The sequence below is a fragment of the Notamacropus eugenii genome, chromosome 6 (assembly GCF_028372415.1).
Source record: "Notamacropus eugenii isolate mMacEug1 chromosome 6, mMacEug1.pri_v2, whole genome shotgun sequence".
NCBI lineage: Eukaryota > Metazoa > Chordata > Mammalia > Diprotodontia > Macropodidae > Notamacropus > Notamacropus eugenii.
Window position 1 is genome coordinate 316,232,860 of NC_092877.1, and position 25,423 is coordinate 316,258,282.

Below are 25,423 nucleotides of genomic sequence, written 5' to 3' on the forward strand. Positions count from 1 at the left end.
TTTTCAGGGATACTCTGCAACATATTCTGTTCAGTTTGGGGTTAAAGTAGATGGCATCTGAGGTCCCTTCCCATTCTGATTCTGTGGAGAAGAGATCATTTATAAAGTAAGAACTGGAGGAACTGTAAAGGCCATCTGGTGAAGGGAAGGGAAGGGAAGGGAAGGGAAGGGAAGGGAAGGCAAGGCAAGGCAAGGCAAGGCAAGGGAAGGGAAGGCAAGGGAAGGGAAGGCAAGGGAAGGGAAGGCAAGGGAAGGGAAGGGAAGGGAAGGGAAGGGAAGGGAAGGGAAGGGAAGGGAAGGGAAGGGAAGGGAAGGGAAGGGAAGGCAAGGGAAGGCAAGGGAAGGCAAGGGAAGGGAAGGCAAGGGAAGGCAAGGCAAGGGAAGGGAAGGCAAGGGAAGGCAAGGGAAGGGAAGGGAGAAGGGATTCAATTTAAGTTCAAGAATTATGCATCTTCCATACTGGTACCCTTTTTCTTATCATCTAATCCCCACTCTTTTCCCTAATGTCCAGAGATCTTTATCTTTCATTCAATGCTTTATTCCCAAGGTCATCCCTAGGCTGTCAATCACATTATATTTCTCTTCCTAAATCTCAAAAAAAAAGTCTTAAAATGAAAAAAGAAATGGCTAAAATGTCACAAAGAAGCCATGTGTAGACTGAGGAAAGTGTGTATAAAAGTGTCTAGGCAATTGATAAATATTTATTGAATGGTCCTTTTAGGAGGCAAAAGGTAATAAATTTGTATCTTTTCAGGGATGTGTGGTTGTTCATGTTATTGTTTTATTTATAATTACTTGGGTATGTATATCCCTCCTAACAAAAATGTAAGTTCTTTGAGAGAAACTGTAGAGATATGCAAATATTAAATACAATCCACTAGTAAATTATTGTCGATGCTAAGCCTCAACACCAATGAATTAAGTGGTAATATGAAATCAATTCTGCTCCATTAAATTTGATAAATATACATGATGTGCCCCCAGGCTAAACCAAGAGGGCACACAGCAAATGATGGGTTGGATATTATGAATATTTAGTATGACAGAATCTATTTAAAACTGTTCTTCATTTTGTATGGATCAATGTTATTTCTAGGCAATTGTGGGCAACACTTTGGTCTATCCCAATGCTGCACTATGGTGAAGAGTATACCAGTTTGGGAGACTATGGATTCTCCTATTTATTATCTATATGACCACTTAAGGCCTCAGTTTCCCTAATTCTAAAAAAGAGAGTTAGCTAGATAATTTCAAGTTCTCTTCCAACTCTGATTCTACACCCAGAATTTGACTCTCTAACTCACTTTATCAATCAATCCACATTTATTAAACACCTACTATGTGCCAGTCAGGTAGCTAGGTGGCACAGTGGATAGAGTGCTTGGTCTGCAGTCAAGAAGACTCATCTTCCTGAGTTCTAATCTAGCCTCAGACACTGACTAGCTGTGTGACCCTGGGCAAGTCACTTAACTCTATTTGTCTCGGTTCCCTCATCAATAAAATGAGCTGAAGAAGGAACTGGCCAACCACTCCAGTATCTCTGCCAAGAAAACCCCAAATGGGGTTGGACATGACTGAAAATTACTGAAGAACAACAATATGTTAGGCACTGTGCTAAGTGCTCTCTTTCTCTCTGTCCTGTTCTCTGTCTGCAATTTCTATTCTCCTCCAGACCACCACTCAAGTGCATTTAAGGAAGAGGAAACTCAAGTCAGGCTAGTGTTTCTCCTGTTTAAAAGCTATGGTGAAAGATCAGGAAGGGGAGGAGAGAGGAACCCTGGGCCAAATGAGAAGTTTTTCAATGCTCAGCATCAACATGAAAGCCACTTAATTTCCTACTGTATGCACAGTCCTCTGGAGCTACCAAGCCAGTAGAGATGGGGGAATTCACTAAGGTCAGCTAACAGAGAGCTGCTGTCTTTGCAGTCCCAAGTCTGTCATAAACAATTGTGGTAACTGGGAGCAGGATATTGAACTATGAAAGACTTCAGTTTTAAGATTCATTAAAATGAATCCACCCCAATCTAAACTCTTACAGCTTTTGTGCCCAGGGTGCCTTTGGCATTCTGGTGAAACCTATGGGTCCCCAAAGGACCATTCAATAAATCGTTATTAATTGCGTAGACACTTTTGTACACACTTTCCTCAGTCTACACATGGCCTTTTTGTGACATTTTAGCCATTTCTTTTTTCATTTTAAGACTTTTTTTTTGAGGTTTAGGAAGAGAAATATAATGTGATTGACAACCTAGGGATGGCCTTGGGAATAAAGCATTCTTCAGAATGATGGCTTTGAATGTATAAAATACATAGGATTAGAAAGAAATCAATTTCATTGAAATATAACTATAATTTTTTTAAGTTCACCGGCATAAGGTTAAGAATTCCCTATCAAGGTTTATAGCCCAGATTAATATGGGGAGAAGGGAGATGAGAAATTATTTCATCCAACACACTCCCACACCTCCATTCCCTACCCCTGAGGGTGTGGTCACATGACTCTAAAGTAAAGACTGAGAGAAGTGATCTCTAAGGTCCTTTCCAGTTCTGCCATGCTTTGTCCTACATTCTAAACTTCTAGATTCTAAGGACCTTCCAGCTCTGACATTTTGTATTCTAACAATCTATGGTTTAAATCTTCTTCCAAACCTAATAATTCTCTACTCCAAGGGTCTTTCCCAGTTCTGTTACTTGGTGACAAAGAAGTTGACCTGTCTCTCTTTGTCCCTGCCTCTCTCTCCATCTGGCCTGAAATAAGGAATGGGAGAAATAGAGTGGGAAAGGGAGGCTGGAAGAGGGGAGGTATAATTCACTATAAAGAAATCTAAGTCAGTCAATTGGTTCCAAAGCCCCCAAGCAAATAGCAATGCCACTGAAAGCAGAAGGAAGCTCCCTCACTCCTCCCCTCATCCTTCCCTGGCAGCCGCCCCTTGGCTGGCATCTCCATGCCTGGCAATCCTGCTTGTCTCCCAGACCTGAGACAGTTAACGGCTGTGGTTTCTGTGGGAAAGCCCACGCCTCACACCCCAATCCTTAAGCTAGGGATAAACCCAACAAAACCCCCAATCAAAACCCGCATTAGGAATGAAATCCTGGGCGTGGGCTGCTCCAGGCGTTCCAGGCACTGAGCAGCAGAAGAAGCCGTGCGTTGAACAGACCAGGGCACAGACTTGGGGAGCTCTGGGCTCTAAAGCACCCACATTCCAAGCTGGGCTCCAATCCAGGGAGCTGGAGTGCCTGTGTTCCGTTACTGGAACTGCAGCTCCCTCCCTTTTGTGTCATGGAAAGATTAAAGGACTAGAGGCTGGAGATCTGGGTCCTAGTCCCTGCATGCCACAATAAACTGAGAGATACACCTCTCAGGTCTCAATTTCCTCACCTGCAGAATGGGAACACTAACGGCAAACCCTCCTCACCTCAAAAGGTAGCTGTGAGAATCAAATGAGAGAGTGAATGTTGAAGCAGTTGGAAAAATATAAAACAAGCCAATAAAAAGTAGAAAAGTAGAAAAAAAAAAACATAGAAAAGTAGAGAAGAACTTCCCCAGCCCAAAAATTTAAGGAACTAGTTATAAAATGTCCCTCCTCACTGCTATCGGAAGCACTCCCACCAACTGGAAACAACCAGTTGAAAAGCAAGGGGAAGAGTTTAGGGGAGGTAACTTTGAGTTGCTATGGTTAATCTACCAGGCAAATAATAACACTGGCAAATAAGGCAAAACTGACTTGGAGGCTATATCTGCACTACAACTACAGCTGGTCTGTCCCAGAACTGGCTTGGGGCATAAAGGGAATTATCTGGAGATCATAATCAAATGCTGAGAATTTTGCTGGTTCCTTTCTCTTAAGAAAAGGGGCAAATATATGTGCAGCCTGGAGGGAAGAAGGCCTGGAGTTTATTCCTGCTGCTGACCCTAGGATCTGGTGCTGCAGAAACTGGGGACTTTTGAACTGCTCTGCCCTACTAGTTGTTGGAGACTATGTTCTGGGCTCGGCAGGCCTGCACTCAATCACTTTGTTCCCGACAGAAAACCACATGTTAGTTTTAAGACACGCCTCAAAAATATCACCACATGTCATTTTTGTTAATTGACTTATTCAAAGCCATCTATATTATAGGTAATCTACATCATTTGTCCAACTTGTTGCCTGGCTATCCTGAATAACCAAAGGCTGTATCTACAGTATAGAAACAACCACTTGAAAAGCAAAAATGGAAGCTAAATTGATTATGTGGGAAGGTATAGCTAGACCTGAAAATAGGTTCCCTTTTTAAAATTTAAACAGATGAGAAGCTGATTATAGATCTGATAAGGCACTAGATTTAGGGAATCTGGGCTACAATTCCAGCTCAGATACTTACTATGGACCTTAGGTCAATCACGTCATCTTTGTAGATTTCATTTGTACAATTACAGGGTTATATGAGATGTCCAAATTTAGCTGGAGGTTTTAGGTAAAAGAATACTGAAAATATACTAAAATAAAAAAAATAATGAAAAGTATCTACTCTCTAGAACTTTCTCTACTATGGTCCCAGTTATAGTTCTTTAGTCTTCAATCTCTTCCATCTTTAATCACTCCCTTTTATGCATTTTGTCCCCCATTTGAATATAAGCTCCATGAGGACCATCATGGCAAGCAGAGAAGGATCTTTTGCTATTTTTGTTTTAGTATAATCAAGTGCCTCTGATAGAATCTTGCCTTTGATTGAATTAATCAAGAGTTTTTAACTAGAAACAGTATATGTATTTGTATTGTTAATTATTTTAATGTGATTAAAGATTTTCCCCATCCGTAGACGGGCCTGGGAAGATTTGTAGGAAGGCCCATACCTTTTGTTGATTTCTGATGAGGCACTAGTTCTCAAAGGCTGTGATACTCTCTGGCTCTAAAAAGTGTATAAATACTCCGAGGTGAAGTTTTACTTTGGGGCTTGGAAGAAGGTTTGTTTGGCCAGATGAGACTCTGGGGAGCCACTAAGGAGCTCCCCAACTTTGAAAATTCCGATGTTGGTGCTGCTCTCAGGCAGTTGCATCTGTCTATTGATCTGTCATGTATATATATTGCTTATAGTCAGGCAGCTGAAAGCCCTGTCTGTTGATCTTTATTTCTCTGTATTTTTTCTCTGAAGTTCAGAGTGTTGACTTTTTCCCCTGAACTAAGTGAATTATATATGTGCTTGATTAAGGTGAGTATTGACCCCTCAAAAGTTGCTTTCCTTTTAGAAAAGCAGATCCAAGAACCTGTGATAGCAGGCCCTCCTGTGTATGTCAGGGTCCTTGCTTTTACAAGGACAGAGACTCTTTCTTTCTGCTTATATTTTTGTTTCCAGTGCTTTACGCAAAGCAAGCCTTAATGAATGCTTATTGACCTTGACTTGATGTAATAGCCAAAGATCATGGCTTTAGTCAAAGAAAATAGCTAACTTTAGAGTCAAAATGACTCCATGTTCCAAATCACTTGCACAGCTCTAAGATTGTAACTTAGGTGAGTGACCAATCTATATTGGCAGAAAGATGTTTCAAATCAGGAATTTTCTATACTGACAAAACCAATGAGAGGGGACTGAATTCTGTCATGGTTACAGCCTAGTCATAGAGAGTACTTGACCACCAAATGATGAAGATATCACCAAAAATACCTGGTAAGGAAACTGATAGGTTCCGCAGTTCTGGAATAAGGCTCAGTGGGCAAGTCACATTAATTATAAGCTGTTAGCATTACAAGGTACCTTCCAGAGTCCCTCATTCATTTTACAGGTAGGGATAGAGAAGACCAAAGAGATAAAGTGACTTGGAGTCAGAACAGGATTAGAAGTCAGATGTCTCGTCTCTCAATTCCCAGATGTCTTATCTCCTCTGTTCCATGCAAATAAAATGTGTCCTTGAGAGGAGGTATTGTTTCATTTTTTCTTTGTATCCTTAAAGGTCTAACACAAAGTGTTGCACTTAGCAGGTACAGAACAAAAATAGTACTGATTTTAATTGAATCCTGTTGCTTCTTCAAGAGATGAGGATGAGGACGGTCTAGAGGAGTCAGGGAGGAAGAGGAAAGATGGGCATCTGATCGTCTGATTCTACCCAGAATACCCTGTTCCGTTTTACCCTTGTTAAGTCTATCACTGTGTGTCAGGGGAGGTTTTATTGACTACAGGGAGGGCACGGGGCAGGGGAAAGTTGAGGGGTTGGGTTGATCGGATAGAACTTGGTACCAGTATTTTAAAGAAAGGGAGAGTTGGGTATGTGTATTCTGCCTGCTGAAAAGATGGGACTGGGGAGTGCTGAGGGGACAGGAAGAATTTTCCAAGCAAGGGTACTCACAAGGCATGGAAGAGCACCATGGTAAATCCATGTCACTCAAAGAGAGTTTAGTTTGTGTCTGAGTGCAAGAGAAAGAGTCTCGCTTGTTTGCCTCGGTTTTAAAAGATTAAGGGCAAGAGGAGAGGGATGGGGAAAAGAGATGAGGCAGCAGATTTGGGGTATCCCTCTTCTGTAGTCACAGACTGCCCTCTGCTGCTCGTCAGTGAGAACACATGCAAGCACAAAATCAATTCAACACATATAGATTAAGCATCTGCAATGTGGATGAAGAATGCAGCGCTAAGTGTTGTGACTGAGAACTTGAAGAAGCCAAGGTCCCTGCCTTCATGGAGTTATGGACGAATACAATCTGCATGCCCAGAGATATAATATCTGATAGCACAAAACCAGGTGCCATGTGAAGTCCCAGGAGAAAAAAGTTTACCAGTGAGGACTGGAGGGGGCTACCTGGAGGAAGAGCTTTAAAGAATGGGGAAGAATTCAGTCAGTGATGCAGCCATGTCAGGCACAGGGAACAGCATGAGAAAAGGTTAAGAGACTGGAAAATCACCATGTTCAGGGGTAAGAAAAAAATTCAGTGTGACTGTAGTGAAAAATAACCTGGAAAAGTGAGGAAGTACCATATTGCAAAGGGTAAAGGACAGGCAAAAGAGTCTCAATTTTATTTGGTAAATAATAGAGAACCACCAAAAGGGGTTGAACAGTCTTAGCTAAGGCTCTAGCTGACTTGCTTTGCTCCTCATCCCTAACCTGGCCACTAAGTCCATCCCTCTGTCTCCCAGCTAGGTTTCCCCAAAAGAGATCCCCTTCCAGGAAAGGAGACAGCATTCCTTTCCTCAGCAGCCTACCCCATCTTTACGCAGCCCCCCACACTTAGGGGCTCCCCCTTGGTGACTAATTCAAAACTCGTCTGCCATCCTTTATATCCATTTCTTGCCGTTCTGTCTTCAGCTGAGAAGAGAAATAGGATAATCTTTCAAAGGCCTGAAGACAGGATTCTGATCCTCCTTCCTCAAGCTAAAGCTATATAATTGAAACTGCTCTAAATCCAGGGCATTCCCCACCTCCTGCCCAACTCTCTTGTATTTTCACTGTCTTAGAGAAGAGCTGTGGCTTCTTCTCTCGGCCCAAGAATGATTCTCCACTCCCTTTTCCTTATGTATGGGCTGAGGGACAAGGTCCCTCTTACCAGAGGGAAGGGCAGAGGTGCTATTTTCCATAGCCCCCCAGGAAGGCTAGACTCCCACACATCAGCTTCACCAGAAATCTAGGATTAGGTGGCAAGTCGCCCAGCTCCCGGTCCTGCCTCAATGATCAGCACAAAGCTAACTACTCAGTTACCTGAGAACCCCCAAAGCATGAATTCTAGAGTATGTTATCTGCTTGGGAAATGACTTCCTCTTCTGAAATCCTTCCAGCTGTCCCCCCTCCCTGTGACAATTCACCTCCATCCCTCTCAAGCACCAGGCACCCTACAGCTGGCTGACCAGACGGTTGCAGGGTGTGGGCCCAGGCCATGCTCCCCACATGCCCTTACCCAAGCATACAGAGCCACTGCAGCCGGGCTGGCCATGTGACACTGGGTGATTCACACACACAGACGCCCAAATCGGCTCCTTCTTTCTTCCTCTCTTTGACCATCACAAAAGATGCAGTCATAGGCCGCTCTGGCTGAAACACTTCAGCACAGAGGTGCATTGTTCCCTGGGGTCAGATGGGACGAATGGTTGGGAAGAATTAAGAAGACAAGGAGTCTTGGCCATGGGATGGTTTTCCATACAACTCGTATGCCCCCTTAGGAAGACTGAGCCCAGTTCCTGTCCTTGTTCCAGCTCTTGGAGGTCAAGTGAAAATCTGCCTGCTTTAGTTTCAGCTTTGAGTTTCTTTTCTGTTGTATATGTTGTTTTTCCCCCTCATTGCACGTGCTTGGCTCTCTGGAAATGTGCAAGCCCTGTTCTTTTCTTCTCCAACGCACTTGGTTCTTTGGAACTGGGAGAGAATTCCAGGCCCAGTTACACTTGCCTTTTCAGAATCAGTGCCTTGTGGGGAGGAGGGGCAGAGAAAGTCTTCTCCAGCCCCCTGGAATGGAAGCTAGAATGTTTAAAATCATGGAATCTAAGGCCACCCAAGCAGCCAAGGTCCTCCAATCCAACCCTCTCCTTTTATAAGGAGAGAATCTAGTCTTTGCTCTAACTCAAGGTCCACCTCTAACTAGCCGAGAGATGTTGACCAAAGCATTTCCCCTCCCTAAGCCTCGGTCTCCTCATCTATATAATGAAGGAATTGTGCTAAATAATCTGTGAACCCTCTTCCAGTTCTGACAGTCTATGGTTCTATGCTTTCCCTTCAGTTCACCAACCTACTTCCATACACACAAAGCTAGGGCAGAGTGGGAGGTAATTAAATGGGGTAAGGGCTGAGTTGAGTGCACGGCATGACCAATGGTAGCAGTATAGCTATTATTAAGGGTATAGTGGATGGTTGTATTGGGGAAAAGGTATAATCTGGGTTGGGAAGGATCATAGTGAAGACAGGGGAAGCTAGGTGGTATGGTGAATAGAGTACCAAGCATGAAGTCAGGAAGACTCATCTTCCTGAGTTCAAATCTGGCCTTGGACATTTACTAACTGTGGGACCCTGGACAAATCACTTAAATCCTGCTTGCCTCAGTTTCTTCATCTATAAAAGTGAGCTGGAGAAGGAAAATGGCAAGTCACTCCAGTAGCACTGCCAAGAAAAGCCCAAATGGGATCACAGAGTCAGACACAACTGAGAAACAACTGAACAACAAAAATAGTGAAGATGCCGTAAAATCATGGAGCATTAGAGCTAGAAAGAACCATAGAGATATTTTATCCAACTCCTTCATGTGGAAACTAAATCTCAGAAAAGGAAGGTGATTTGTCCAAGATCATCCAGCTCCTTAGTGGTTAAATGAATTCTAGAATCTAGGCTGTCTGCCTCCCAATTCCAGTTCCTGTCTCATATTAGAAAGTTCTCTAAAATCTTAGAGTTAGAGGGGACCCTAAAGGTAATCCAGTCAAATCTCCCTCTCAATGTAAGACGCCCCTTTGCAACATTCACTACAAATGATCACCCAGCCTCTGCTTATACAATTCCAGTATTAGGATGCTTTAATATAGAAGAGAATTAATATTGCTGGTCATCTCTAATTCTTACAAAATTCTTCCTTATATTGAAGTGGGATCTACCTTCCTATAATTTCTACCAATTGGTCCTAGATCTGTCTCCTAATGCTATACAAAAGTGGAATTCTTTCTTCCCCATGACAGCCCTTCTAACAAGCTGGCATGACCTTCAACACTCAGTTTTCCCTCTCTGATCTCTTTCCTTAGATGTAAAACAAAGGGGCTGCACACATGCTCAAAGGTCCTTCCAGCTCTGGGTCTTAGAATCCTTTCCCTTCACTGCCACAAGTACTCAGGTCACAAAAACCTTAATAAAAGAGTAGATGTCAGTACGATCATCACGCATCAGCAATGTCATGGTGTCCATTTGTAGAACACCGTGACAGCCTGCTCATTGGAATAATCAGATATCTCTAGTGCTTTTTTATGGAAAATTAAGGAAAATGGAAAAAGAGGGCAGGGAGTGGGGTTGAAAACACAATGAAAATAATTATATGAGCACCCGACTCTAGGAAACTATTTCTGACCCAAACCCAAACTGCTACAAAGCATCCAAAACAAATGTCCTTTGTAGATTTCCAGTTGGGCTCCAGTTCAATGGACTGGGTATGCTGGCAAGGAGAATTCTGTTGGGTTTTGGTGGCTATGCAGCCATCATGGGGATGGGGCTGGCAGAGAATTCTTAGGTGTTCATGACCTTGAACTTGTCCCATGCAGTTTGTAGATATCAACTTTTCTCTGCCATAGAAGGAGAAAACCAACACAAGCCCAGGTCATGACCTGAAGCACAACCAGAATTGCTGGGTAGCCAGAAAAGACGGGAGTGGAGCAATGGGAAGGGGTCATCATCTCAGGTTGTGCTGCCTAAGTATTTGGCTGCAAAATGGACCAGTTTCTAAGAAGCTGTCATAGTCAGTTATGACTTACTTCCTGTTTTTCCTTTTCACTTGCCTGCTATGTGGCACGATTGTTTGGGAAGATTTTGAAATGGACATGCCCACCGTTTTTCTTCCCATAAGTATAAAGAAGGTAAAGATAGGAAGACAGAGAGGAAAGAAAGAGAGGAGAGAAAGAAAGATAGAATGTGACAGAGAGGGAAAGATGAGAGAGCTGGAGAAAATAGAATGTCAGAGAGAAAAAGAGAGAAAGGAGAGTTGGGAAAATGGGATCTAAGGGGAAGAGAGAGAGGGGAGGGAGAGAAATGAGGAGGAGATAGAGAAGGGAAGGAAAGACAAGAGGAAGAGAGGGAGAGGGAGAGAGAAAGAGAGAGAGAAAAGAAAGAAAGAAGGAAAGAAAGAAAGAGAGAGAGAAAGAAAGAGAGAGAGAAAGAAAGAAAGAAAGAAAGAAAGAAAGAAAGAAAGAAAGAAAGAAAGAAAGAAAGAAAGAAAGAAAGAAAGAAAGAAAGAATAAGTACTTACTGAACATCTCCTTCAGTAGGTGTCCAGTGGATATTGAACATTGTGCTAGGTATTGTGAATAGAAGAAAAAAATGAAATTGTCCCTGCCTTCAAGGAAGCTACCTTCTATTGAGAGAAGCAGCACATACACAATTACGTAAGTGCAAAATATCTGTGCAGCAGTTGAAGGGAGGCTCAGAGAGCATTGACAACTTGGAGGAAGGGGAAAGGTTGCCTGTAAAACTTGGTACCCAAGTAGTGCTTTAAAGAAAGCTAGGGATTCTATGAGGCAAAGGTGAATGAGGGAGGGGGAGCATTCCAAGAATGAGAGAAGTTGCAAACACATGAAGGCAGGAGTTGGAATTTCTTTTACAGAAAATAGCAAGTTGGTCTATTTTGGGCTAGAACACAGAGTATGTGAAGGGAAATAATATCAATTAATCCAGAATGATAGGATGAAGTCAGATTGTGGAGTTTTAACGCCAGATGGAGGAACTTGCATTCTGTCCTCCAGATATAGGAAGACACAGGAGCTTCTTAGATGAATGACATTTTCAGACCTGTACCTTAAGAAATTATCAGTGCAGCAGCTGTGTGGAAGATGGATTGAAAAGGAGAAGAGAGGAATCAGAAGGCTACTACAATAGTCCAAATGAGAGATGCTAAGGACCTGAGCTACAATGGTGGCTGTATGAGTGTAAAGAAAGGGATATGGGGGCTCAAATGAACAGTAGTGGGCAATGATGTACATATAGTGGGCTAAGAGACAGTGAAAAGAAATGAGGGAAGGGGACACCCCTAAAACATGAGCTTATTTTTAATCCCTGATACAAAAAAAAAAGTAAAAGTCGCCAATGCAACCCAGTGCTACGGAAATTATCTCATTCCTCCAGGCAAAATAACTCCTAAGCCTAAGGATTTATTAAACATTAACTATGATCCAAACCAAAGAGGAACAGCTATGACTTAAGTTAGATAAAAAGAAAAAACTTTCTGGAAGTAGAAGTAGAAGGAAGGAAGGGAGGAAGGGAGGGAGGGCAAGAGGAAGGAAGGGAAGGGAAGAGAAGGGAAGGGAAAGGAAGGGAAGGGAAGGGAAGGAAAGGGAAGGGAAGGGAAGGGAAGGGGAGGGAAAGGAAAGGAAGGGGAGGGAAGGAAAGGGAAGGGAAGGGAAGGGAAGGGAAGGGAAGGGAAGGGAAGGGAAGGGAAGGGGAGGGACGGGAAGGGAAGGGAAGGGAAGGGAAGGGAAGGGAAGGGAAGGGAAGGGGAGGGAAGGGAAGGGGAGGGAAGGGAAGGGGAGGGAAGGGAAGGGGAGGGGAGGGAAGGGAAGGGAAGGGAAAGGGGAGGGAAGGGAAGGGAAGGGAAGGGAAGGGAAGGGAAGGGAAAGGAAGGGAAGGGAAGGGAAGGGAAGGGAAGGGAAGGGAAGGGAAGGGAAGGGAAGGGAAGGGAAAGGGGAGGGAAGGGAAGGGAAGGGAAGGGAAGGGAAGGGAAGGGAAGGGAAGGGAAGGGAAGGGGAGGGAAGGGAGGACATTATGAATATCTTTATTTGCTTTTTTGACAAGATTTCTAAACTGAATCTACAGATTTATATATATGTACTTACAGTTTAATACTTAACATATACTTCTAGTTTACAGATGGCAGCAATGCATTTTCTAACACCTCTGCCGAACTAGGATGGGCAGTTTCCTGAAGGACAAGGCTGCAGTGATAGATGATGTGATTCTTGACTGACTGAGAAACCACTGAGCCTCTCATGTTGCACACCTGTGTAAGTGGGAAAAGTACTTTCGTGAATCTGGAGAGTCTGCTGGGAGAATAAATGAGGACACAGAGAAACAAGCACTGACTTTTGAATGGTAGGTGAGAGATCAACCTGGAGAACCAGATATGCGGAAAAGGCGCCCTTCTACATGTCCCTTGACTTCCAGGGCCCACAACCCTTAGTGATTGCTAAGAGATGACTCCCTACGGTGAAACCATTCTCTCTTATTGAAAACTAAGTAAGTCACCCTCAAAGAGCTTACTTGCTCTTGTGTATTAACCTAATCAATATAACTTCTCCAACTTCTTTGATGCAGAGGCTCACTACTATTGCTTAGTCATTTTTCTATCATGTCCAAGTCTTCATGACCCTATTTGGGATTTTCTTGGCAAAGAAAACTGGAGTACTTTGTCATTTCCTTCTCCAATTCATTTCACGGATGAAGAAACTAAGGGAAACAGGGTTAAGTGACTCGGCCAGAGTCACACAGCTGTTAAGTGTCTGAGATCAGATTTGAATTCAGGAAGATGAGTCCTCCTGATTCCAGCCCTGGCACTCTATTCACCGAGTCACCTAGCTTCCCACAAAAAGGCTTACTAGCTACCCATGACTTGTTTATGTAGCCAGGGTTTGGTGGGAGGGAGCTAAGCTGCTGAAAATAAACTAACTGTTACCTTCCCATTATGAGTTATCAGGGAAAATGTCATTTATCTGAATCCCAGAAGAATAATTGCCCTGAATTAACAACAAATAACAATATTTGAGGTATAGCAGATGAATTTAAATTAAGCCCAATACTTCCCTTGGAGACAGGCAAGTGAAGGACTGAGGTCCTTCTTTTATTCTCCACAAAGATGGAAATCAGTTCCCTTCAGACACTTGGAATAGGTCTTTCCATATAACAGATCTCGTGTGTGTGTGTGTGTGTGTGTGTGTGTGTGTGTGTGTGTACAAACATATGTATATGTACATTTACACATATAGAGAGAGGAGTATGCAGAAATATATCCATATGTGTATACATATATGTATGTTGTGAATATATATCTTCATACCACATACATGCTAGGCATTTTATGCTGGACTCATCCACACCTATATTGTATATAGGGAATTCTGGCTACAGTTTTATAAATTACCTCATATTAATCTTGTTGGAAAAGGCACAGAGAAAAGAATAAAACAGTATTCCAAGTAAATGAATCTGAGGTGGATTGAATGACCAGATCCAAATGTCAATAATTTATGGTTCAGTGTCTCTATGAGGTCTATGACAGCTGGTCTTTAGTAGACTGACCCAGGCATCTGTTTGGCCCTGTGCTATTTAACATTTTTATCAATTACTGGAATGAAGGAGTAGATGATACACTCCAATTCTGTAGATAATACAAAACTGGAAGGCATCGTTCAAACATTAGATGACAGGGCTGAGAACCAAAACAATTCTGACAGATTAAAGCATTGGGCTGAATCTATCCAATGTGCCACCCACTACTACCACTCTTACTATTACTACTACTACTACTACTACTACTACTACTACTACTACTACTACTACTACTACAACTCTTATGGTTAACAATATCCCACCTCCCATTTTTCTTCCTGTTCCTGTATATCACTGGCCATCTAGGAGGAAACGCTCCTCAACCTCCTCTTATTCTCTCAATCCTATCTTCCTCAATCTATCCCAGTCCAACCCTGGCCACCTTTTCTACTACACCCTCTGGAATTCTCCTCCAATGGTGAACAAACTTCCCATCATTCTATACTCCTTTCTCTCACACTCCTTGCAAATACAATAGCTCTTCCCTGATGAAAACATGTTCCTGGTTATCCTCTCCAATGCTGTCTGTATCTTTATTTATACTCCCAACATGTTGGTCCAGGAGGGAGATTAAGAATATTCCTTCTACAAGAACTATACTTCCAAACTCTACCTTAGACATTAATACTCAACAACCTTTCCTCCTTTGAAGTTCATCCAATTAAAATTTTCCACCTAATAGATCATGGTGACTATTGTTTACTTACCACTCATCCATTTTCCTTCATTCTCGAAGAGTTCAGTACCTGGCTCACCATTTTCTTCTCCTTCCCATCATCCAAAATGATGGGAAGGACTCCATCATCCAAAATGATGCTCTCTCAAATTCCCTAACCTACCAGTTCCTCAGTTTCTTTAAATCTGGTCATCTATTCTATTCTATTTCAGCTATACACAGAGATGGTGACACCCTGGATCTCAGCCTTTGTTGTTGTTGTTGAGTCATTTCAGTTGTGTACAACTATTTGGGACCCCATTTGGAGTTCTCTTGGCCAAGATACTAGAGTGGCTTGTCATTTTCTTCTGTAGCTCATTTTACAGATGAGGAAATGGAGGCAAACAAGGTTAAGTGACTTGCCTAGGGTCACACAGCTAGTGTCTGAGGTCAGATTTGAACTTTCTAAGATGAATGTTCCTGACTCTAGGCCTAGGACTTTGTCTACTGGACCACCTAGCTACTCCCAGGATCTTACCATTACCAACAAGTATTATACTTCCTTAATCAAAAACTCTAATATACTCTATAAGAATAAAACATCCTATAATCTGGCCTCTCCCTATGCCTCACCTCTCCTAAACCTACTAGTAGCACTTATCCCAACCTTCAATTCCTCCACTCTTCAGTACTTTCTCAGGCCTTCATTCTTTCTTGGCCTTCACTTTCCACCCTTTCAAATCTCAACCCTGTACTTAGTGTACTCAACTGTACACTACCTTTTATTCTCAAATCTCTCACCACTCCCCCTCTTGTCCTACTGCCAACTCATCCCTTGCCAAACCTCAACCCTGGATGAGTCCCACCATCTGTCCCTTAAACTCCTACTTGCATGCTGCTGAAAGGAGCTAGAAAAGTCTATTGACTGAATACACTGTAAATTCATGTTATCCACTACAAGTGAGCCCTTCCTGCAGCAAGATAGTCCTTTTATTCCTCCCTAATTGATTCCCTAGCTCACTCCCCACAGAAGCTCTTACAAGTCTTCTCAAACATCCCACCCTTCCTTTTGCCCCCTCTCTCTCAGTTAAGGACCTCCTCTTACTTTACTAAGAAAACTGAGGCCATGCTATGTGAACTCCACATTTTCCCTTAGCTTTATCTCAGAACCTCTTGACATCATCCCCCACCCTCTCCTTTCATCCCAGTCTCCTTGCTAAGGCCCTATACTTGTGTTCTTGATCTTCTTTCCCTCCCATGTTCTTTAGCATATTGTAACTTCAATCATCCCTGAGCTCTATTTAATCTTCTATCTACTGGTTCCTTCCCTGCTGCCTTCAAACATATTTAAATCTTCCTATTTTTCAAAAAGCTTCACTAGGTCCTATCATTCACTCAGGTTTTCATTCTCAATCTCCCCCCTCCTCCTTCTCCCAACAAACTCCTAAAAAGTTATCTGAATATGTTACCTTTGCTTTCTCTCCTTTCACTCACTTCTTAATCCATTGCACTTTGTATTCTAATGTTACCCCTCAAATGAAACTGCTCTCTTCAAAGTTAACAGTGATCTCTTAGCTGCCAAATCTGATTATCTTTTCACATTTCTCATCCTTCTTGATGTCTCTGCCACATTTGATACTATTGACTGTCCTATCTTGGATATTCTCATTTCTCTGGGTTTTGAGGGCATCATTCTCCTAGATCTCCTGTCTGACCATTCCTTAATCTCTTTGGCTAGTTCTTTATCCATATCATCCCTTGCCTAATTTTGGTTGTTTCCTAAGGTTCTCTCCCATGTAGACTTCTCTTTCTCTCTTGGTTATCAGCTCCTATGGTTTTAATTATCATCTCCATGCTGATTCCTCACAGATCTATATATACACAGCCCTAGTGTCTCCCTTGAGCCAGCTATTATACATTCAAATTGGATGTCCCAGAAACATCTCAAACTCAACATATCCAAAACAGAACTCATTACCTTTCCTCCCAAACCCACCCCTCTTCAAAATTTCTCTATTTCTGTCAAAGGCACAAACAATCCTTGCATTCTCCCAGGTTCCTAAACTCATTGTTATTTTCACTTTCTCTCACCCCATATCCAATCAGTTATCAAATCTTGCTATTTTCTATCCCTACTGGATCTCTCAAATTCAACTCCTTCTCTCTAACTTAGGTCCTCATCATTTCTCACTTAGAGTATGGCAATAGCCACCAAATATACCTCTAAACCTCAAATCTCTCCCCACTTCATTCCATCCTCCATATTGTTACAAGTACAGAGGTGACTATGTCCTTGCCCAATCCACAAACTCCACTGGCTCCATTTTACCTCTAGGAGAAAATTTAAATCCTCCATTTAGCTTGTAAAGCCCATTACATCCTGACCCCAACCTATCTTTACAGTATTCTCCATCTTGTTACCCTGATAAGCTGGCTTGGTTTTGGTTTTTTTTTGTTGTTTTGGTTTTTTTTTTTTGGTCTTCACACACAACACTTCACTTCCTGTCTCTGGGTCATAGCATAAGCTAACCTTCTTATTTGGCATGGGCTCCCTCCTCACCTCCTACTCAGTAGCATTCCTCTCTTTCACTAAGACACAGCTCAAGTACCACCTTCTACCTGAAGTCTATGTAAACCCCAACAACTATTCTCTTTATATGTATTCAGTAAGTACATATACAGGCACAAGACTACTAATGAGAATGCAATCTTCCTGAATAAGTATTGTTTTATTCTTTGTCTCTGTGTCTCTGTGTCAACACCTAGCACAGATATACTAGGTGATTATGCTTGGGGATTAATTGATTTAATCTAATAGGAAGAAATTCACTAGGAACAATCTATCAATAAGTATTTATTAAAGTACCGCTATGCCCCAGGTACTGGGTAAAGTCTCATACTTGGTCTAAAAAATACACAAGTCCTCAAAAACATGAAAGTCCTAATTTGACAGCAGTTTGTCTCAAAAAGATCTGTGGGTCTTGGTAGGTTACAAGCTCTATATGAGTCAGGATTATGATATAGAAACCAAAAGAGAACTAACGTGGTATAGGATTGAATGAATAAAGGAATAGCTTCCAGATATTAAAAAGGACTCTCTGAGTTTGGCCCTGAAGAGGTAGACCTCACCTGGTATGTTGTGCTCAATTCTAAGAAAACTGAGGAGCTGTAAAACAAGCAGAGGAAGGCTTTGAGTCCAGGTCACCTGAACGACAGCTGATGGGACTGGGAATGTTCAACCTGGAGAAGATAAGAAAGACTGGGGTGTAGGGAAGGAGGATGAGAGCCACCTTCAAAGAAACTATTGGCTCTCATGTTCAAAAGGGATTTGACTTCTTTTATTTGTCTGTATAGGGCAGTATGAGAAAAAATGGATTGGTGTTAGAGGGGCAAATTTGGGTCTGATGGAAAGCCTAAGGAAGGAAAAAAAACTGCCTAATAATTGGAAATATATATACCATATTGTGCCAAGTGTATTGATGTTCCAACAACAATCACCCAAGGATGGGAGCTGAAACCTTGTACCTTTCATAGCCAGATTCCTAGAAAAAAGCCATCTACATTCACTGTTCTTCACCTTCTGCTTCATTCACAATAAGCAAAATGCTGTATGGCTTTCCATTCTACCACTTGATTTAATATGTATTCTCTAAGCTTTTCAAAGAACTCTTAGTTGCTAAATCCAAAGGTCCTTCATTAGTTTCCATCCTTCTTGACCCCTTTGAAGCTTGACATTGTTCATCACCTTCTCCTCCTGGATATTCTCCTGATTTTGCTTCCATGAAATTGCTCCTTGTTGGGTTTTCCTCCCATCTGAACGTCTGCTCAGTCTTTTTTGCTAGGTCATCACATATCAACTTCATTCTAAACAAGAGTGTCTTGAAGAATCTGTCCAGATTCTCCCCATTTTGCTTCATGTAACTGTGAACTTATCAGTTCCCTTGAATTCTATTATCATTTCCATGCAGAGAACTCAAATTCTAAGAAAATTCTTGGTAATGGAACTAGGATAGTAAACCCCTTAGTGAAAAGATGATGTTATGGAAGAGGACTTAAAGTCACACCCCCAAAAAGCATTGTGATAATTACATGTATTAGAATTGAAACAATCCTTTGGGATCATCTAGTCTAACTTTGTACAGAGAAGGAAACTGAGGTCCCAGAGATGGGAAATGTTTGAAACCTTTGTTCACTCAGTTCTTTTCAAAATCAAGACATCTGAATTATTGTCAAATGCAGCTCAAATCACACAGACTCAATCACAGATTAATAGAGCTATATGGACCTTAGAGATGACCTTGTGCATCAATCTTATTCTTCAAAGGAAACAGAGATCCAGAGTGAATGTCACAGCAGTGAATAAAATACAGGTCTTCTTATTTCCAACCAACACTCTTTTGACCAGATTGCTAAAATCTGGCCTACCCAGCATTTCCCCAGCCCAGCCCCTGGTCTGATGCCTACAGTCAAGTAGCTAATCAGTGAGGGGGTCCTTCCCTGTCAACTCTAGCCCCTCTACACCCTAGTCTGACTCAGAGTGGGTAGGGGTGGGGAGCAGTTGGACACCTACTAACCCCATCTGACCACCTATTCAGTGTCTTAGGAGCCTGCTTAAGTCACTGTTGGAATAAGACTTCTCTCAACCCTGGATCAGGCCTACCCCATCCCCTATGCTATTTCTTTCTTTGGAAAATACAGTGAGAAAAAGTAAGGAAGGACCCGAGATGGTGAGGGGTCTTGAGTTCATGCCATATAAAGACTAGGGTGAAGAACTGAGGGATATTTAGCCCAGAGAAGACACATAAAGAATGTAATTCACATTTTCAAATACTCATAGGGTTGTTACCTCTTAACCTAGACTCCTCTCTTTCCTTCCATATCCAATGAGTTGCTAAGTCCTATCATTTCTTCCTTCAGAATATCATACACACACACATACACATACACCTCCTCTCCTCTGATATCACCACCACTCTGGTACAGGCCCTCATCACCTCAACCAAGACCATCATAATAGCCTACTGGTTGATGTCCCTGCCTCCAGCCAGACTCTCCCCACTCCAGTGCCATAGTGATCTTCATAAAGCCCAGATCTGACCCTATTTTTCTGCTTCCCCATTCAATAAACTCCAGTGACCTCCTATGAATTCCAGGATCAAAGAAAGTCCTAGTCCTTGTCTACCTTCCCAGGGACACTGACCTCTTTGCTATTCCTTCTACCGCCTCATCTCCCTTTTCACAGGAGGGTCCTCATAAACAGGCATGCCACTCTCCTTGGTCATGTCCACCTCTTGAATTCTTCAACTTCCTGCAAATCTCAGCATAAATCTGAAATCTCTTCAAATCCCACCTTCTGCAAAAAGCTATTCTTAGTGTCTTCCCTCTGAGAGTATCTCCAGTTTATTAGGTTATGTATGTATATGTGTGTATGGAATCAAAGATGGCACCTAATTTAAGAGGTGACAGCCCTTTTACTCTTAAACATGGGTCACATGTTCTACATGTCTTCCCTGGGAGAGATACACATATGCATGCATATGTATATGTATATAGCACATATACATATACATATATATATATATGTATGCATATATGGTGTTTCCATTTTGTCTCCCCTGCTAGATTTCAGCTTCTTAAAAGCAGACTCTAGTTTTTTGGGAGGAAGAGGGGAGGTTTTGCCTTTGTCTCCCCAGCACAGTGCCTGGAACAAAATAAGTGCTTAATAAAGGCTTGTTGAATAATCCAAGACAACTCCAAAAGTTTCCATCATGAGTATGATGGAAATTGCTATCCCCAGCCAGAGAAAGAACAATGGATCTGAATGCAGATCAGAGCAGACTATTTTCACTTTTTGGTTGTTTTTTTGTTGTTGTTTTTCTCTTTTGTTCTGTTTTTCCTTTCACAACAGGACTCATGTGCCAACATATTTAACAAGATTGTACATGTATCATCTATATCAAATTGCTTGCCATATTGAGGAAGGAGGATAAGAGGAAAGGAGAAAAATTTGAAACTCAAAATCTTATAAAAAATGAATGTTGAAAACTATCTTTACATGTAATTGGAAAAAATAGAATATCATTTACCAAAGAAATAAATACTTGTTGTCCTAGAAAAAGCACTAGACTTTTTCTATTTTGCCCCAGAAGGCAGAATTAGGAATAATGGGTTGAAGTCACAAAATAGCAAATTTAGTTTTGAGTAAGGAGAAACTTATTAACAATTTTTGTTGTTGCTATTCAGTCATTTCAGACTCTTTGTGACCCCAATTTGATGTTTCCTTGGCAAAGATGATAGAATGGTTTGCCATCTCCTTCTCCAACTCATTTTACCGATGAGGAAACTGAGGCAAATGAGGTTTAAGTGACTTGCCCAGGTTCACACAGCTAAGAACCGTCTCAGGTCAGATTTGAACTCAAGAAGATGGGTTTTCCTGACTCCAAGTCTGGTGCTCTATGCACTATGGAGCCACTACTAGCAATTAGAGCTATCCAAAAATTGAATAAACAGCCTCAGGAGATGATGGGTCTCCCCCTTGCTGTAGATCAAGCAAAGTATGGATGACCACTCAGCATGTAGCTTATAAAGGGATTTCTTGGGTGGGACTGTATGATGACTAAGGTTTTCTTCTATTCTGTAACTGAGGAATTATTTTTGCTTGTTTGTTTCTGCATTGCCAGCACTTAGTAACTACTCCACCTAAACACCTACTAAATGCTGGTCAAATTGAATTGATTGTGTGTATATGTGTTTTTGAGGAGTGAGGGGAAGTACATAGATGTGTGTCCACGAGCACTGAATGATGATCGAGTAGGTTGGTGGTTGTGGTGATGGTCCTTTGCTGTTGAAGAAGAACCCTGTATACAATGTATCTGGGTGGCTCAGTGAATTAAGCACTGGGCCTGGAGTGACGAGGAACTCAATTTAAATCAGGACTTATGCACTTACTAGCTCTGTGCCCTCTGGATAAATCATTTCATCTCTATCTGCCTCAGTTTCCTCAACTATAAAAAGGAGATAATAGCTCCTACCTCACAGAGTGGTTATAAGGATCAAATGAGATACTTGTAATGAGCTGAGCACAGTTTCTGGTACATAGTAAATACACAAGAAATCCTTCTGCCTTTCCCCTTCCCCTCATGCTGAATGCCAGATAATAGTAACTCACATCTATCCAGTACTTTGAAACTTACAAAATATACTCCTCATGAAGCAAGTAGTGTTTAATCATGCCACTTTTGCAAATGGGGAAACTGAGGCTCAGAGAAACAACAGCTCATCTTTGAGCATCCAGCTAGTGTCAAAGCCACAATATGAAACCAGGTCTCTTGATTCCAGTGCCAGCATGTATCTTCTTTCCCTCATCCCACACCATACACATAGGCTGTGGGTGCCTGTTCTGCCTGGCCAGGAGAGAAGGAGCTAAGTGTGGGCAATGGGCTTGCCTGTGTATAAGCCAACTAAGTGCATTGTGGTGACTCCTTTCTTTCGTTAGGCCTGGGGAGAGCTTTGTCCCCTTTTCTTCAGCATCTGCCAGCTAATTGCAGGGGTCCCTCTCTTCAAAAACAACTTGCCTTGTGTAGCCATTCATGTCTCCTCAGAGGGCTGACTGGTCTGGACAAGTTCCAGTCTCCAGACCAATAAATGGCAGCCCAGGATCTCAATGGACGGCTTTCTTAATGGCCCATGATGCTTGCGGGCACAGTGCAAACACAACAGTAGCTATTAGGCTGCGGGGCTAAAACGGAGTTGCATTTTGTGTGTGTGTGTGTGAATTTAGGATGCCTGGGAGTCGAAGGGGACGGTGCTGGTTAGAGACACTGCAAGGCTGTTATTACGGTCTGGCATGGTAGGGCCCACTGGTTTTTCTGAGGCCTCAATGCCAATCCACCACATTCCAGAATTGCAACACCCCTGGAATTTCCAATCCAGGACACCCCTCCACCCCAAGATGGCCCCATTGCAGCCCCACTACCCCTACCCCAGAAGCCTTTGGAGCTCCAAGTGCAGCATTTCCCAAGAGATGCCTCCATAGTTCTACTTTTCCTTTTTACTGTCTTGTCTCTCACCCTTCATGTCCCAACACACTCCTGTCCCCCCAACTGTTCAGTTTCCTTCTTCAGTGGTGACGCTACCTTTGCCGCAGATAGGGTAGGACCAAAGAGTAGGCAATAAGTCAGGGATTCTTTGATTCCTTGCATCCCCTGCACCCTTCCTCCTCCATTCTTTTCCCTCTTCACAACTTTTCTCTGGACCCATTATCTGCTTTTGTTTTATTATACCTATGGGGTAAGGGCAAACTCCTGTAATAAGTGGGAAAACTGAGGTACATGGAGGTAATGGGTATCACTCAGCTAAGTGGCAGAGCCAATGGAAAATTCTGATGTGGGTGTTGAATCAGTTAATCTCTAAGGCCCTTTGCAACTTGAAAAACTAAGACCTCATGGAAAGAGCAGTGATCCTAGAGAGAGACATGGTGGTGATGGTGGTTATGTCATATCTGACTTTCCACAACATGAGGTTTGCTTGGTAAAGAGACTGGAGTGGTTTAGCATTTCCTTCTCCAGATCATTTTACAGATGAGGAAACTGAGGCAAACAAGGTGATGTGACTCACCTAGGATTCATGCAGGCTAATAGGCCTGAGGCCAGATCTGAACTCAGGAAGATGTCTTCCTGACTCTGAGGCCAGGTGCTCTATGCATTGCAGCACCACCTCGCTGCAAGAATCAGAGGACCTGGTTTCAGATCCTACCTTTGACATTTACTGCATGAGTGATCCAGGGAAAGAAGCTTAATCTGGTCAGGCCTCTGTTTCTTCATTTATAAAATAAGGAGGTTGGATTAGATGGTGCCTCTGGTCCCTTCTAGATCAAGCTCTAAGACCCTGTATTCATAGGATTTTAGGACTGAAACAGACCTAGAAATCAACTAAGCCTATCCCCTAATTTGACATTTCGAAGAAACTAAGGCCTGGCCTGGTTTGCCTGAAATCACACAGTTAGTAAGTAGCTGAGCTAATGTTCCAATCCAGGTCCTGTGATTCTAACTATAATGTTGTTTGACCCAGGAGCTTCACAGATGAAAACGAATGAAATAGCAATTCACTATTGCCCAGGATACTGTCACCACCGCAGCCCTATGCTGTTCACCTTTCTATAGAAGTACATTAAATAGTGGTGAAGTGGATAGAACACTGAGCCTAGGGTCAGGAGGACATGAGTTCAAATTTGATCTCAGACACTAACTAGCTGTGTGATCCTGGCAAAGTCATTTTACCCTGTTTGCCTTAGTTTCCTCATCTGTCAAATGAGCTGGAGAAGGAAATGGCAAACCACTCCAGTATCTTTGCTGAGAAAACCTCAAATGGGGTAATGAAGAATCAGACACAACTGAAAATCACTGAACAACAAAAAAAAGGAGGTATATTAGATTACATATATACATATATGTGCATGTATATGTATGTCATTTGATGCCCAGGAATAAATGACAGTGGCTATGAATTTCCCCAAACGCATAGATTTGAAAGGCACTGAGAACGAGCCTATACTTTTGCATCCTGATACCTTTAATCAAGGCTCAAGGTCTTTCTTAGGTTGACAAATTACTACCATTCACAACAGAAGTATAATTAGAAGCTAATTCATGGACTTGCTAATTATTCTATTCCAGAAGGAGAGGACCTGTTTACAGGTCTTTTGTGTCCTTGGAGGGAGGCAGACTCTGGCTTCTTGGTCTAAGAGTTTCACAGGCACCATCATCCACCAACCCCACTAGGGACCACACACTCGATTTTATATCCAGACATGGTTCCTTCATTGCTTTCCCTTACATTTCCACCACTCTCTCACTCTTCAAACCACTTTCCTATCTATTATCAGAGTTATCCTGGCATCTGAGGTGGAAAAAGTTGCCTTAAAGGTAATCTATCTTAAAAATAAATTCTCTCCTGTTTTTCCATGTTACCTTTACCATTCTGCCAACGCACCCTCACGTCCATACCATACATACGCCTACGAAATAAGTAGGTCAAATGCTATAATCCCTATCTTACAAAGAAAGAAACTGTGACACAAATGGGTAAGGTGGTTGTTCTAAGTTTTCACAACCCATTATCAGCAAGGCCAAAACTAGAACCTGGGTCTTTTGAGTTGCAATTCTCTCTCAAAAAAAAAAAAAAAAAAAGAGCTCTAAGCTGCCTGGCTGACCAGTTGCTCCCCACCCTGCCTCTTCAGAAAATGCTGAGTGAAAAGAACCATTGTCTTTGGCTCCTGCCTGGGGCCATGAAGTTCACTGCCTTGCCAGAGCCCGAGGCAGGCTGTGCTCTCCGAGGTTTGGCTTGGAGCCCCAAACCAGAGCCTTCCAATCCCAGCCCAGTCAGCCCAGGGGAAAGCCTCCCAAATACCAGCCTAGTCAGCCTATAGGGAAAGCCAGGTCTATTATCTTTAACTCACCGGGAAGCTGAAGGGGCTTGGAATCAGTCTAAGGTGGGGCTCAATAGAATCTGAGAAGCTAAAGGGATTTCTGGGGAAAGTGCTAAGGTGCAGTGGATCCCAAAAAGTCTGGTTTCACACCGGCCCTGTCTGGGTAGAGCCCTGAGTGAGTCTGCTGCAAAAAGCGTGGTATTAGAGAAAATATGCCAGTCTAGGAGTCAGAGGATTTCAGTCGGGGTCTTTGCTGGCTAGTTACTTCCTTCTCAGATCCTCATTCCCCAACCTATAAAATGGGAGAGGGGAGGTTGAGGAATGAGGCCAGATGACCCCTAAAGGACCCCTAACATTATATGGCTCTATCATTCTAATTTTGAGT

The 25,423-nt window shown here is 42.5% G+C and overlaps 1 long non-coding RNA gene across 2 annotated transcripts in view; it reads left to right on the forward strand.

Moving 5' to 3' along the window:
- LOC140511660 (uncharacterized) overlaps positions 1–25,423 on the forward strand; it is a 41,576-nt gene that overhangs the window by 14,886 nt on the left and 1,267 nt on the right. The window contains exons 2-3 of one of the 2 annotated variants that reach the window (XR_011969617.1): positions 10,909–11,025; positions 12,496–13,709. This is a non-coding gene — a long non-coding RNA (uncharacterized lncRNA). Of the gene's footprint in view, positions 1–10,908; positions 11,026–12,495; positions 13,710–25,423 lie in introns of those variants that run through there. The other variant, XR_011969618.1, reaches the window with a different exon arrangement.